Here is a 15,068-nt window from a genome sequence, read left to right as displayed (position 1 = left end):
CAGCAAACTGCTTCCAGCCTCAGGAAGGCCTCTTTTCGCTGAAGCAGGAATTCTCTACAGACTTGTTCCTTCGACTTACGTGCTTGGCTTTAGGCTTGCAGGCACACACGGGGCAACGGTACTAGCCTCGTAAAGAAGGAGGGAGGTGACAGCTTCTTTCTGCACCGGCCTGTTTCTCCATCGAGTTTACGTATGGAACCCGTGCCCAGGGTCTCCCCCACAGTGCCAACTGCTTCCTCCCACAGAGAGGTCGACGGTAGGCAAAGCACGGTTTCTGTACACTGTTGTTTCGAAGAGGTAGAACGCAAGCGATTTGACTTCCATGCAGAAGTGGGGCTGCAGTGCTAGCTTCATGAAACAAGTGGGGAGTCGTGTGCTGCCTTCTGCCAGGGCCTGAGTCTCACTCGGAACCCGCCTCCGGACTCTCTTGCAGTGCTCTCACGCATATACACACCAAAATGCTTCCAGGCTCAGGAAGGCCTCTTTTCGCTGAAGGAGAAATTCTCCTCAGACCTGTTCCTTCGACTTAAGTGCTTGGCTTTCGGCCTGCAGGCACACACGGGGCAACGGTACTAGCCTCGTAAACAAGGAGTGAGGTGACAGCTTCCTTCTGCACCGGCCTCTTTCTCCATCGAGTTTACCTATGGAACCCGTGCGCAGGCTCTTACCCACAGTGCAGGGTGAAATCCTTCCTCCCACACACCATGAAACAAAATGGGAGTCGTGCTCTGGCTTCTTCCGATGCCTGATTCTCACACGGACAATGTTTTGGGACTCCCTTGCTGTTCACTCATGCATGCACACAGCAAAATGCTTCCAGCCTCAGGAAGGCCTCTTTTCGCTGAAGCAGGAATTCTCTGCAGACTTGTTCCTTCGACTTAGGTGCTTGGCTTTAGGCCTGCAGGCACACACGGGTCAAAGGTAGTAGCATCGTAAAGAAGGATGGAGGTGACAGCTCCCTTCTTCACCGGCCTGTTTCTCCATGGAGTTTACGTATGGAACCCGTCCCCAGGGTCTCCCCCTCAGTGCAAACTGCTTCCTCCGACAGAGAGGTCGACGGTAGCCAAAGCACGGTTTCTGTACACTGTGTTTTCCAAGAGGTATAACGCAAGCGATTTGACTTCCATGCAGAGGTTGTGCCTCAGTGCTAGCTTCATGAAACAAGTGGGGAGACTTGCGCTGCCTTCTCCCGGGGTCTAAGTCTCCCTCGGAAAATGGTTTGGGACTCAGTTGCATTGCGCTCACGCATGCACACAGCAAGATGCGTCCACTCTCAGTCATGGCTCTTTTAGCCGAAGCAGGAATTCCCTACAGACTTGTTCCTTTGACTTAGGCGGTTGGCTTTCAGCCTGCAGGCACACCCGGGGCAAGGGTATCGGCCTCCTCAACAAGAGGTGAGTTGAGAGCGGCCTTCCGTACCGGCCTCTTTCTCGCTCCATTTCACGTATGGGACCCTTTCCCCGGTCTCTCCTTCAGGAGCACTGTGAAATTCCTCTGGCTTCAGGAACGGCAATGTTAACAAAAGCGCAGGAACTCTCTAGCATTGATTCTTGGTGTTAGTAGCCCGGCAACTAGGCATCCAGGCACACAAGGCAAAGCACGGCGAATCTCCTAACACAACAGGTGAGTCGACAGCAGCCTTCCTTACAGGACTGCTTCTCACTCCGGGTTCCGTTTAGGTTCCATTTCGCATGCTTTCACAAAAACACACACGAGATGAAGTTCACGCTCAGGAAGGGCGATCTGTGCTGAGGCACGGGTTCTCTACAGTTTTGTTCCTTTGCGTTGGGTGGACGGCCCTTAGGACTCCACGCACACGCGGGAGAGCCGACCTAGGTTTTGAAACAAGAGTTGAGTCGTCGGGTGCCTTCTCTGCCCATGCTTATTTCTCCCTCGGAATTCTACTGGGACTCACTCCCCACATTTGCCCTGAAGCAGAGTTCAAAATGCTGCCACCCTGTGGAGAGGCAGATGAACTGAAGCTGGGATTCTTTACTGCCTTCTTTCTGCCAAATCAGTGTGGAGCCCTTAGCATTCCTAGGCACACATGGAGCTGTAAGGGTTAGCTTCAGGTAACAAGAGCTGAGTCGAGAGGTGCCTTCTGGCCCCGACATCTTCTCCCTCGGTTTCACGTGAGGAACGCGTTCCCCAGGCTCTCACCCACGGTAGCCCGGAAACTGCTTCTTCCCTCAGAGAGGTGGATGGTAGCTAAAGCACGGTTTCGCTACCGTGTTGTTTCTTCGAGTTCGAACGTTAACAATAGGGCTTCCATGTAAAAGTGAGGCCGCAGTGCGAGCTTCATGAAACAAGTGGGGAGTCGTGTGCTGCCTTCTGCCAGGGCCTGAGTCTCATTCGGAACCTGCCTCCCGACTCCCTTGCTGTGCTCTCACGCATGCACACAGCAAACTGCTTCCAGCCTCAGGAAGGCCTAATTTCGCTGAAGGAGGAATTCTCCTCAGACCTGTTCCTTCGACTTCAGTGCTTGGCTTTCGGCCTGCAGGCACACACGGGGCAACGGTACTAGCCTCGTAAACAAAGAGGGAGGTTACAGCTTCCTTCTGCACCGGCCTCTTTCTCAGTCCAGTTTACGTATGGAACCCATCCCGAGGCTCTCACCCACAGTGCAGAGTAAAGTGCTTCCTCTCACAGACCTTGAAACAAGTGGGGAGTGGTGCTCTGCCTTCTTGCGGAGCCTGAGTCTCACACGGTCATTGTTTTGGGACTCCTTTGCAGTTCTCTCACGCATGCACACAGCAAAATTCTTCTAGCCTCACGAAGGCCTCTTTTCGCTGAAGCAGGAATTCTCTACAGCCTTGTTCCTTCGACTTAGGTGCTTGGCCCTCGGCCTACAGGCACACACGGGGCAACGGTACTAGCCTCGTAAACAAGGAGTGAGGTGACAGCTTCCTTGTGCACCGGCCTCATTCTCCGTCCAGTAGACGTATGGAACCCATCCCCAGGCTCTCACCCACAGTGCAGAGTAAAGTGCTTGCTCCCGCAGACCTTGAAACAAGTGGGGAGTGGTGCTCTGCCTTCTTGAGGAGCCTGAGTCTCACTTGCACAATATTTTGGAACTCCATTGCAGTTCTCTCACGCAGGCACACAGCAAAATGCTTCCAGCTTCAGGAAGGCCTCTTTTTGCAGAAGCAGGAATTCTCTACAGACTTGTTCCTTCGACTTAGGTGCTTGGCTTTAGGACAGCAGGCACGCACGGGGCAAAGGTACTAGCCTTGTAAAGAAGGAGAGAGTTGACAACTTCCTTCTGCACTGGCCTGTTTCTCCATGGAGTTTACGTATGGAAACTTTCCACAGGGTCTCCCCCACAGTGCAAACTGCTTCCTCCCACAGAGAGGTCGACGGTAGCCAAAACACAGTTTCTGTACACTGTTGTTTCTAAGAGGTAGAACGCAAGCGATTTGACTTCCATGCAGAAGTGTGGCCGCAGTGCTAGCTTCATGAAACAAGTGGGGAGTCGTGTGCTGCCTTCTGACAGGGCCTGAGTCTCATTCGGAACCTGCCCCCGGACTCCCTTGCAGTGCTCTCAGGCATGTACACAGCAAAATGCTTCCAGCCTCAGGAAGGCCTAATTTCGCTGAAGGAGGAATTCTCCTCAGACCTGTTCCTTCGACTGAAGTGCTTGGCTTTCGGCCTGCAGGCACACACGGGGCAACGGTACTAGCCTCGTAAACAAAGAGGGAGGTTACAGCTTCCTTCTGCACCGGCCTCTTTCTCAGTCCAGTTTACGTATGGAACCCATCCCGAGGCTCTCACCCACAGTGCAGAGTAAAGTGCTTCCTCCCACACACCATGAAACAAGTGGGCAGTGCTGCTCTGCCTTCTTGCGGAGCCTGAGTCTCACACGGACAATGTTTTGGGACTCCCTTGCAGTGCTCTCAGGCATGCACACAGCAAAATGCTTCCAGCCTCAGGAAGGCCTCTTTTTGCTGAAGCAGGAATTCCCTACAGTCTTGTTCCTTCGACTTAGGTGCTTGGCGTTAGGCCTGCAGGCACAAAAGGGGCAATGGTACTAGCCTCGTAAACAAGGAGTGAGGTGACAGGTTCCTTCTGCACCGGCCTGTTTCTCCATCGAGTTTACCTATGGAACCCGAGCCTAGGCTCTTAGCCACAGTGCAGGGTAAAATGCTTCCTTCCACACACCATGAAACAAATTGGGAGTCGTGCTCTGGCTTCTTCCGGGGCCTGAGTCTAACAAGGACAATGTTTTGGGACTCCCTTGTAGTTCTCTCACGCATGCACACAGCAAACTGCTTCCAGCCTCAGGAAGGCCTCTTTCACTGAAGCAGGAATTCTCTGCAGACTTGTTCCTTCGACTTAGGTGCTTGGTTTTAGGCCTGCAGGCACACACGGGGCAAAGGTACTAGCCTCGTAAAGAAGGAGGGAGTTGACAGCTACCTTCTGCACCGGCCTGTTTCTCCATGGACTTTACGTATGGAACCCGTCCCCAGGGTCTCCCCCACAGTGCAAACTGCTTCCTCCCACAGAGAGGTCGACGGTAGCCAAAGCACGGTTTCTGTACACTGTTGTTTTTAAGAGGTAGAACGCAACCGATTTGACTTCCATGCAGAAGTGGGGCCGCAGTGCTAGCTTCATGAAACAAGCGGGGAGTCGTGTGCTGCATTCTGCCAGGGCCTGAGTCTCACTCGGAACCTGCCTCCGGACTCCCTTGCAGTGCTCTCACGCATGCACACAGCAAAATGCTTCCAGCCTCAGGAAGGCCTCTTTTCGCTGAAGGAGGAATTCTCCTCAGACCTGTTCCTGCGACTTAAGTGCTGGGCATTCGGCCTGCAGGCACACACCGGGCAACGGTACTAGCCTCGTAAACAAGGAGTGAGGTTACAGCTTTCTTCTGCACCGGCCTCTTTCTCCATTCAGTTTACGTAAGGAACCCACCCCAGGCTCTCACCCACTGTGCAGAGTAAAGTGCTTCCTCCCACAGACCATGAAACAAGTGGGGAGTGGTGCTCTGCCTTCTTCTGGAGCCTGGGTATCACACGGACAATGTTTTGGGACTCCCTTGCAGTGATCTCACGCATGCACACAACAAAATGCTTCCAGCCTTAGGAAGGCCTCTTTTCGCTGAAGCAGGAATTCTCTACAGACTTGTTCCTTCGACTTAGGTGCTTGGCTTTAGGCCTGCAGGCACACACGGGGCAACGGTACTAGCCTCGTAAAGATGGAGGGAGGTGACAGCTTCCTTCTGCACCGGCCTGTTTCTCCATGGAGTTTACGTATGGAACCCGTCCCCAGGGTCTCCCCCACAGTGCAAACTGCTTCCTCCCACAGAGAGGTCGACGGTAGCCAAAGCACGGTTTCTGTACACTGTTGTTCCTAAGAGGTAGTACGCAAGCGATTTGACTTCCATGCAGAGTTTGGGCCGCAGTGCTAGCTTCATGAAACAAGTGGGCAGTCGTGCGCTGCCTTCTCTCGGGGCCTGAATCTCCCACGGGAAATGGTTTGGGACTCAGTTGCAGTGCGCTCACGCATGCACACAGCAAGATGCGTCCACTCTCAGTCATGGCTCTTTTAGCCGAAGCAGGAATTCCCTACAGACTTGTTCCTTTGACTTAGGCGGTTGGCTTTCGGCCTGCAGGCACACCCGGGGCAAGGGTACCGGCCTCCTCAACAAGAGGTGAGTTGAGAGCGGCCTTCCGTACCGGCCTCTTTCTCGCTCCATTTCACGTATGGGACCCTTTCCCCGGTCTCTCCTACACGAGCACTGTGACATTCCTCTGGCTTCAGGAACGGCAATGTTAACTAAAGCGCAGGAACTCTCTAGCATTGATGCTTGGTGTTAGTAGCCCGGCAACTAGGCATCCAGGCACACAAGGCAAAGCACGGCGAATCTCCTAACACAACAGGTGAGTCGACAGCAGCCTTCCTTACAGGCCTGCTTCTCACACCGGGTTCCGTTTAGGTTCCATGTCGCATGCTTTCACAGAAACACACACGAGATGAAGTTCACGCTCAGGAAGGGCGATCTGTGCTGAGGCACGGGTTCTCTAGAGTTTTGTTCCTTTGCGTTGGGTGGACGGCCCTTAGGACTCCACGCACACGCGGGAGAGCCGACCTAGGTTCCTGAAACAAGAGTTGAGTCGACGGGTGCCTTCTCTGCCCATGCTTATTTCGCCCTCGGAATTCTACTGGGACTCACTCCCCACATTTGCCCTGAAGCAGAGTTCAAAATGCTGCCACCCTGTGGAGAGGCAGATGAACTGAAGCTGGGATTCTTTACTGCCTTCTTTCTGCCAAATCAGTGTGGAGCCCTTAGCATTCCTAGGCACACATGGAGCTGTAAGGGTTAGCTTCAGGTAACAAGAGCTGAGTCGAGAGGTGCCTTCTGGCCCCGACATCTTCTCCCTCGGTTTCACGTGAGGAACGCGTTCCCCAGGCTCTCACCCACGGTAGCCCGGAAACTGCTTCTTCCCTCAGAGAGGTGGATGGTAGCTAAAGCACGGTTTCGCTACCGTGTTGTTTCTTCGAGTTCGAACGTTAACAATAGGGCTTCCATGTAAAAGTGAGGCCGCAGTGCGAGCTTCATGAAACAAGTGGGGAGTCGTGTGCTGCCTTCTGCCAGGGCCTGAGTCTCATTCGGAACCTGCCTCCCGACTCCCTTGCTGTGCTCTCACGCATGCACACAGCAAACTGCTTCCAGCCTCAGGAAGGCCTAATTTCGCTGAAGGAGGAATTCTCCTCACACCTGTTCCTTCGACTGAAGTGCTTGGCTTTCGGCCTGCAGGCACACACGGGGCAACGGTACTAGCCTCGTAAACAAAGAGTGAGGTGACAGCTTCCTTCTGCACCGGCCTCTCTCTCAGTCTAGTTTACGTATGGAACCCATCCCGAGGCTCTCACCCACAGTGCAAAGTGCTTCCTCTCACAGACCTTGAAACAAGTGGGGAGTGGTGCTCTGCCTTCTTGCGGAGCCTGAGTCTCACACGGTCATTGTTTTGGGACTCCCTTGCAGTTCTCTCACGCATGCACACAGCAAAATGCTTCTAGCCTCACGAAGGCCTCTTTTCGCTGAAGCAGGAATTCTCTACAGCCTTGTTCCTTCGACTTAGGTGCTTGGCCCTCGGCCTACAGGCACACACGGGGCAACGGTACTAGCCTCGTAAACAAGGAGTGAGGTGACAGCTTTCTTCTGCACCGGCCTCTTTCTCCATCCAGTTTACGTATGGAACCCACCCCAGGCTCTCACCCACAGTGCAGAGTAAAGTGCTTCCTCCCACAGATCATGAAACAAGTGGGGAGTGGTGCTCTGCCTTCTTCTGGAGCCTGGGTCTCACACGGACAATGTTTTGGGACTCCCTTGCAGTGATCTCACGCATGCACACAACAAAATGCTTCCAGCCTTAGGAAGGCCTCTTTTCGCTGAAGCAGGAATTCTCTACAGACTTGTTCCTTCGACTTAGGTGCTTGGCTTTAGGCCTGCAGGCACACACGGGGCAACGGTACTAGCCTCGTAAAGATGGAGGGAGGTGACAGCTTCCTTCTGCACCGGCCTGTTTCTCCATGGAGTTTACGTATGGAACCCGTCCCCAGGGTCTCCCCCACAGTGCAAACTGCTTCCTCCCACAGAGAGGTCGACGGTAGCCAAAGCACGGTTTCTGTACACTGTTGTTCCTAAGAGGTAGTACGCAAGCGATTTGACTTCCATGCAGAGGTTGGGCCGCAGTGCTAGCTTCATGAAACAAGTGGGCAGTCGTGCGCTGCCTTCTCTCGGGGCCTGAGTCTCCCACGGGAAATGGTTTGGGACTCAGTTGCAGTGCGCTCACGCATGCACACAGCAAGATGCGTCCACTCTCAGTCATGGCTCTTTTAGCCGAAGCAGGAATTCCCTACAGACTTGTTCCTTTGACTTAGGCGGTTGGCTTTCGGCCTGCAGGCACACCCGGGGCAAGGGTACCGGCCTCCTCAACAAGAGGTGAGTTGAGAGCGGCCTTCCGTACTGGCCTCTTTCTCGCTCCATTTCACGTATGGGACCCTTTCCCCGGTCTCTCCTATACGAGCACTGTGACATTCCTCTGGCTTCAGGAACGGCAATGTTAACTAAAGCGCAGGAACTCTCTAGCATTGATGCTTGGTGTTAGTAGCCCGGCAACTAGGCATCCAGGCAGAAAAGGCAAAGCACGGCGAATCTCCTAACACAACATGTGAGTCGACAGCAGCCTTCCTTACAGGCCTGCTTCTCACACCGGGTTCCGTTTAGGTTCCATGTCGCATGCTTTCACAGAAGCACACACGAGATGAAGTTCACGCTCAGGAAGGGCGATCTGTGCTGAGGCACGGGTTCTCTAGAGTTTTGTTCCTTTGCGTTGGGTGGACGGCCCTTAGGACTCCACGCACACGCGGGAGAGCCGACCTAGGTTCCTGAAACAAGAGTTGAGTCGACGGGTGCCTTCTCTGCCCATGCTTATTTCTCCCTCGGAATTCTACTGGGACTCACTCCCCACATTTGCCCTGAAGCAGAGTTCAAAATGCTGCCACCTTGTGGAGAGGCAGATGAACTGAAGCTGGGATTCTTTACTGCCTTCTTTCTGCCAAATCAGTGTGGAGCCCTTAGCATTCCTAGGCACACATGGAGCTGTAAGGGTTAGCTTCAGGTAACAAGAGCTGAGTCGAGAGGTGCCTTCTGGCCCCGACATCTTCTCCCTCGGTTTCACGTGAGGAACGCGTTCCCCAGGCTCTCACCCACGGTAGCCCGGAAACTGCTTCTTCCCTCAGAGAGGTGGATGGTAGCTAAAGCACGGTTTCGCTACCGTGTTGTTTCTTCGAGTTCGAACGTTAACAATAGGGCTTCCATGTAAAAGTGAGGCCGCAGTGGGAGCTTCATGAAACAAGTGGGGAGTCGTGTGCTGCCTTCTGCCAGGGCCTGAGTCTCATTCGGAACCTGCCTCCCGACTCCCTTGCTGTGCTCTCACGCATGCACACAGCAAACTGCTTCCAGCCTCAGGAAGGCCTAATTTCGCTGAAGGAGGAATTCTCCTCACACCTGTTCCTTCGACTTCAGTGCTTGGCTTTCGGCCTGCAGGCACACACGGGGCAACGGTACTAGCCTCGTAAACAAAGAGTGAGGTGACAGCTTCCTTCTGCACCGGCCTCTTTCTCAGTCCAGGTTACGTATGGAACCCATCCCGAGGCTCTCACCCACAGTGCAGAGTAAAGTGCTTCCTCTCACAGACCTTGAAACAAGTGGGGAGTGGTGCTCTGCCTTCTTGCGGAGCCTGCGTCTCACACGGTCATTGTTTTGGGACTCCCTTGCAGTTCTCTCACGCATGCACACAGCAAAATGCTTCTAGCCTCACGAAGGCCTCTTTTCGCTGAAGAAGGAATTCTCTACAGCCTTGTTTCTTCGACTTAGGTGCTTGGCCCTCGGCCTACAGGCACACACGGGGCAACGGTACTAGCCTCGTAAACAAGGAGTGAGGTGACAGCTTCCTTGTGCACCGGCCTCATTCTCCGTCCAGTATACGTATGGAACCCATCCCCAGGCTCTCACCCACAGTGCAGAGTAAAGTGCTTGCTCCCACAGACCTTGAAACAAGTGGGGAGTGGTGCTCTGCCTTCTTGAGGAGCCTGAGTCTCACTTGGACAATGTTTTGGAACTGCGTTGCAGTTCTCTCACGCAGGCACACAGCAAACTGCTTCCAGCCTCAGGAAGGCCTCTTTTCGCAGAAGCAGGAATTCTCTACAGACTTGTTCCTTCGACTTAGGTGCTTGGCTTTAGGACTGCAGGCACGCACGGGGCAAAGGTACTAGCCTTGTAATGAAGGAGAGAGTTGACAACTTCCTTCTGCACTGGCTGTTTCTCCATGGAGTTTACGTATGGAACCCGTCCCCAGGGTCTCCCCCACAGTGCAAACTGCTTCCTCCCACAGAGAGGTCGACGGTAGCCAAAACACAGTTTCTGTACACTGTTGTTTCTAAGAGGTAGAACGCAAGCGATTTGACCTCCATGCAGAAGTGGGGCCGCAGTGCTAGCTTCATGAAACAAATGGGGAGTCGTGTGCTGCCTTCTGACAGGGACTGAGTCTCATAAGGAACCTGCCCCCGGACTCCCTTGCAGTGCTCTCACGCATGTACACAGCAAAATGCTTCCAGCCTCAGGAAGGCCTAATTTCGCTGAAGGAGGAATTCTCCTCAGACGTGTTCCTTCGACTTCAGTGCTTGGCTTTCGGCCTGCAGGCACACACGGGGCAACGGTACTAGCCTCGTAAACAAAGAGTGAGGTGACAGCTTCCTTCTGCACCGGCCTCTTTCTCAGTCCAGTTTACGTATGGAACCCATCCCGAGGCTCTCACCCACAGTGCAGAGTAAAGTGCTTCCTCCCACACACCATGAAACAAGTGGGCAGTGCTGCTCTGCCTTCTTGCGGAGCCTGAGTCTCACACGGACAATGTTTTGGGACTCCCTTGCAGTGCTCTCACGCATGCACACAGCAAAATGCTTCCAGCCTCAGGAAGGCCTCTTTTCGCTGAAGCAGGAATTCCCTACAGTCTTGTTCCTTCGACTTAGGTGCTTGGCGTTAGGCCTGCAGGCACAAAAGGGGCAACGGTACTAGCCTCGTAAACAAGGAGTGAGGTGACAGGTTCCTTCTGCACCGGCCTGTTTCTCCATCGAGTTTACCTATGGAACCCGAGCCTAGGCTCTTACCCACAGTGCAGGGTAAAATGCTTCCTTCCACACACCATGAAACAAATTGGGAGTCGTGCTCTGGCTTCTTCCGTGGCCTGAGACTCACACGGACAATGTTTTGGGACTCCCTTGTAGTTCTCTCACGCATGCACACAGCAAACTGCTTCCAGCCTCAGGAAGGCCTCTTTTCACTGAAGCAGGAATTCTCTGCAGACTTGTTCCTTCGACTTAGGTGCTTGGCTTTAGGCCTGCAGGCACACACGGGGCAAAGGTACTAGCCTCGTAAAGAAGGAGGGAGTTGACAGCTTCCTTCTGCACCGGCCTGTTTCTCCATGGACTTTACGTATGGAACCCGTCCCCAGGGTCTCCCCCACAGTGCAAACTGCTTCCTCCCACAGAGAGGTCGACGGTAGCCAAAGCACGGTTTCTGTACAGTGTTGTTTCTAAGAGGTAGAACGCAAGCGATTTGACTTCCATGCAGAAGTGGGGCCGCAGTGCTAGCTTCATGAAACAAGCGGGGAGTCGTGTGCTGCCTTCTGCCAGGGCCTGAGTCTCACTCGGAACCTGCCTCCGGACTCCCTTGCAGTGTTCTCACGCATGCACACAACAAAATGCTTCCAGCCTCAGGAAGGCCTAATTTCGCTGAAGGAGGAATTCTCCTCAGACCTGTTCCTGCGACTTAAGTGCTTGGCATTCGGCCTGCAGGCACACACCGGGCAACGGTACTAGCCTCGTAAACAAGGAGTGAGGTGACAGCTTTCTTCTGCACCGGCCTCTTTCTCCATCCAGTTTACGTATGGAACCCACCCCAGGCTCTCACCCACAGTGCAGAGTAAAGTGCTTCCTCCCACAGACCATGAAACAAGTGGGGAGTGGTGCTCTGCCTTCTTGTGGAGCCTGAGTCTCACACGGACAATGTTTTGGGACTCCCTTGCAGTGATCTCACGCATGCACACAACAAAATGCTTCCAGCCTCAGGAAGGCCTCTTTTCGCTGACGCAGGAATTCTCTACAGACTTGTTCCTTCGACTTAGGTGCTTGGCTTTAAGCCTGCAGGCACACACGGGGCAACGGTACTAGCCTCGTAAAGATGGAGGGAGGTGACAGCTTCCTTCTGCACCGGCCTGTTTCCCCATGGAGTTTACGTATGGTACCCGTCCCCAGGGTCTCCCCCACAGTGCAAACTGCTTCCTCCCACAGAGAGGTCGACGGTAGCCAAAGCACGGTTTCTGTACACTGTTGTTTCTAAGAGGTAGTACGCAAGGGATTTGACTTCCATGCAGAGGTTTGGCCGCAGTGCTAGCTTCATGAAACAAGTGGGCAGTCGTGCGCTGCCTTCTCTCGGGGCCTGAGTCTCCCACGGGAAATGGTTTGGGACTCAGTTGCAGTGCGCTCACGCATGCACACAGCAGGATGCGTCCACTCTCAGTCATGGCTCTTTTAGCCGAAGCAGGAATTCCCTACAGATTTGTTCCTTTGACTTAGGCGGTTGGCTTTCGGCCTGCAGGCACACCCGGGGCAAGGGTACCGGCCTCCTCAACAAGAGGTGAGTTGAGAGCGGCCTTCCGTACCGGCCTCGTTCTCGCTCCATTTCACGTATGGGACCCTTTCCCCGGTCTCTCCTATACGAGCACTGTGACATTCCTCTGGCTTCAGGAACGGCAATGTTAACTAAAGCGCAGGAACTCTCTAGCATTGATGTTTCGTGTTAGTAGGCCGGCAACTAGGCATCCAGGCACACAAGGCAAAGCACGGCGAATCTCCTAACACAACAGGTGAGTCGACAGCAGCCTTCCTTACAGGCCTGCTTCTCACTCCGGATTCCGTTTAGGTTCCATCTCGCATGCTTTCAAAGAAACACACACGAGATGAAGTTCACGCTCAGGAAGGGCGATCTGTGCTGAGGCACGGGTTCTCTAGAGTTTTCTTCCTTTGTGTTGGGTGGACGGCCCTTAGGACTCCACGCACACGCGGGAGAGCCGACCTAGGTTCCTGAAACAAGAGTTGAGTCGACGGGTGCCTTCTCTGCCCATGCTTATTTCTCCCTCGGAATTCTACTGGGACTCACTCCCCACATTTGCCCTGAAGCAGAGTTCAAAATGCTGCCACCCTGTGGAGAGGCAGATGAACTGAAGCTGGGATTCTTTACTGCCTTCTTTCTGCCAAATCAGTTTGGAGCCCTTAGCATTCCTAGGCACACATGGAGCAGTAAGGGTTAGCTTCTGGTTTCAAGGGCTGATTCGAGAGGTGCCTTCTGGCCCGGACATCTTCTCCCTCGGTTTCACGTGAGGAACGCGTTCCCCAGGCTCTCACCTACGGTAGGCTGGAAACTGCTTCTTCCCTCAGAGAGGTGGATGGTAGCTAAAGCTCGGTTTCGCTACCGTGTTGTTTCTCCGAGTTCGAACGTTAACAATTAGGCTTCCATGTAAAAGTGAGGCCGCAGTGCGAGCTTCATGAAGCAAGTGGGGAGTCGTGCGTTGCCTTCTGCCAGGGCCTGATCTCACTCGGAACATGCCTCCGGACTTGCTTGCAGTGCTCTCACGCATGCACACAGCAAAATGCTTCCAGCCTCAGGAAGGCCTCTTTTCGCTGAAGCAGGAATTCCCTACAGTCTTGTTCCTTCGACTTAGGTGCTTGGCGTTAGGCCTGCAGGCACAAAAGGGGCAACGGTACTAGCCTCGTAAACAAGGAGTGAGGTGACAGGTTCCTTCTGCACCGGCCTGTTTCTCCATCGAGTTTACCTATGGAACCCGAGCCTAGGCTCTTAGCCACAGTGCAGGGTAAAATGCTTCCTTCCACACACCATGAAACAAATTGGGAGTCGTGCTCTGGCTTCTTCCGTGGCCTGAGAATCACACGGACAATGTTTTGGGACTCCGTTGTAGTTCTCTCACGCATGCACACAGCAAACTGCTTCCAGCCTCAGGAAGGCCTCTTTTCGCTGAAGCAGGAATTCTCTGCAGACTTGTTCCTTCGACTTAGGTGCTTGGCTTTAGGCCTGCAGGCACACACGGGGCAAAGGTACTAGCCTCGTAAAGAAGGAGGGAGTTGACAGCTTCCTTCTGCACCGGCCTGTTTCTCCATGGAGTTTACGTATGGAACCCGTCCCCAGGGTCGCCCCCACAGTGCAAACTGCTTCCTCCCACAGAGAGGTCGACGGTAGCCAAAGCACGGTTTCTGTACACTGTTGTTTCTAAGAGGTAGAACGCAAGCGATTTGACTTCCATGCAGAAGTGGGGCCGCAGTGCTAGCTTCATGAAACAAGCGGGGAGTCGTGTGCTGCCTTCTGCCAGGGCCTGAGTCTCACTCGGAACCTGCCTCCGGACTCCCTTGCAGTGCTCTCACGCATGCACACAGCAAAATGCTTCCAGCCTCAGGAAGGCCTAATTTCGCTGAAGGAGGAATTCTCCTCAGACCTGTTCCTGCGACTTAAGTGCTGGGCATTCGGCCTGCAGGCACACACCGGGCAACGGTACTAGCCTCGTAAACAAGGAGTGAGGTGACAGCTTTCTTCTGCACCGGCCTCTTTCTCCATTCAGTTTACGTAAGGAACCCACCCCAGGCTCTCACCCACAGTGCAGAGTAAAGTGCTTCCTCCCACAGACCATGAAACAAGTGGGGAGTGGTGCTCTGCCTTCTTCTGGAGCCTGGGTCTCACACGGACAATGTTTTGGGACTCCCTTGCAGGGATCTCACGCATGCACACAACAAAATGCTTCCAGCCTCACGAAGGCCTCTTTTCGCTGAAGCAGGAATTCTCTACAGACTTGTTCCTTTGACTTAGGCGGTTGGCTTTCGGCCTGCAGGCACACCCGGGGCAAGGGTACCGGCCTCCTCAACAAGAGGTGAGTTGAGAGCGGCCTTCCGTACCGACCTCTTTCTCGCTCCATTTCACGTATGGGACCCTTTCCCCGGTCTCTCCTATACGAGCACTGTGACATTCCTCTGGCTTCAGGAACGGCAATGTTAACTAAAGCGCAGGAACTCTCTAGCATTGATGCTTGGTGTTAGGAGCCCGGCAACTAGGCATCCAGGCACACAAGGCAAAGCACGGCGAATCTCCTAACACAACAGGTGAGTCGACAGCAGCCTTCCTTACAGGCCTGCTTCTCACTCCGGGTTCCGTTTAGGTTCCATGTCGCATGCTTTCACAGAAACACACACGAGATGAAGTTCACGCTCAGGAAGGGCGATCTGTGCTGAGGCACGGGTTCTCTAGAGTTTTGTTCCTTTGCGTTGGGTGGACGGCCCTTAGGACTCCACGCACACGCGGGAGAGCCGACCTAGGTTCCTGAAACAAGAGTTGAGTCGACGGGTGCCTTCTCTGCCCATGCTTATTTCGCCCTCGGAATTCTACTGGGACTCACTCCCCACATTTGCCCTGAAGCAGAGTTCAAAATGCTGCCACCCTG

The sequence above is a fragment of the Mirounga angustirostris genome, unplaced genomic scaffold, assembly GCF_029215605.1.
Source record: "Mirounga angustirostris isolate CCGP_5_RB_7025 unplaced genomic scaffold, mMirAng1.0.hap1 SCAF_3, whole genome shotgun sequence".
NCBI lineage: Eukaryota > Metazoa > Chordata > Mammalia > Carnivora > Phocidae > Mirounga > Mirounga angustirostris.
Note: the sequence above shows the minus strand (reverse complement) of the source record.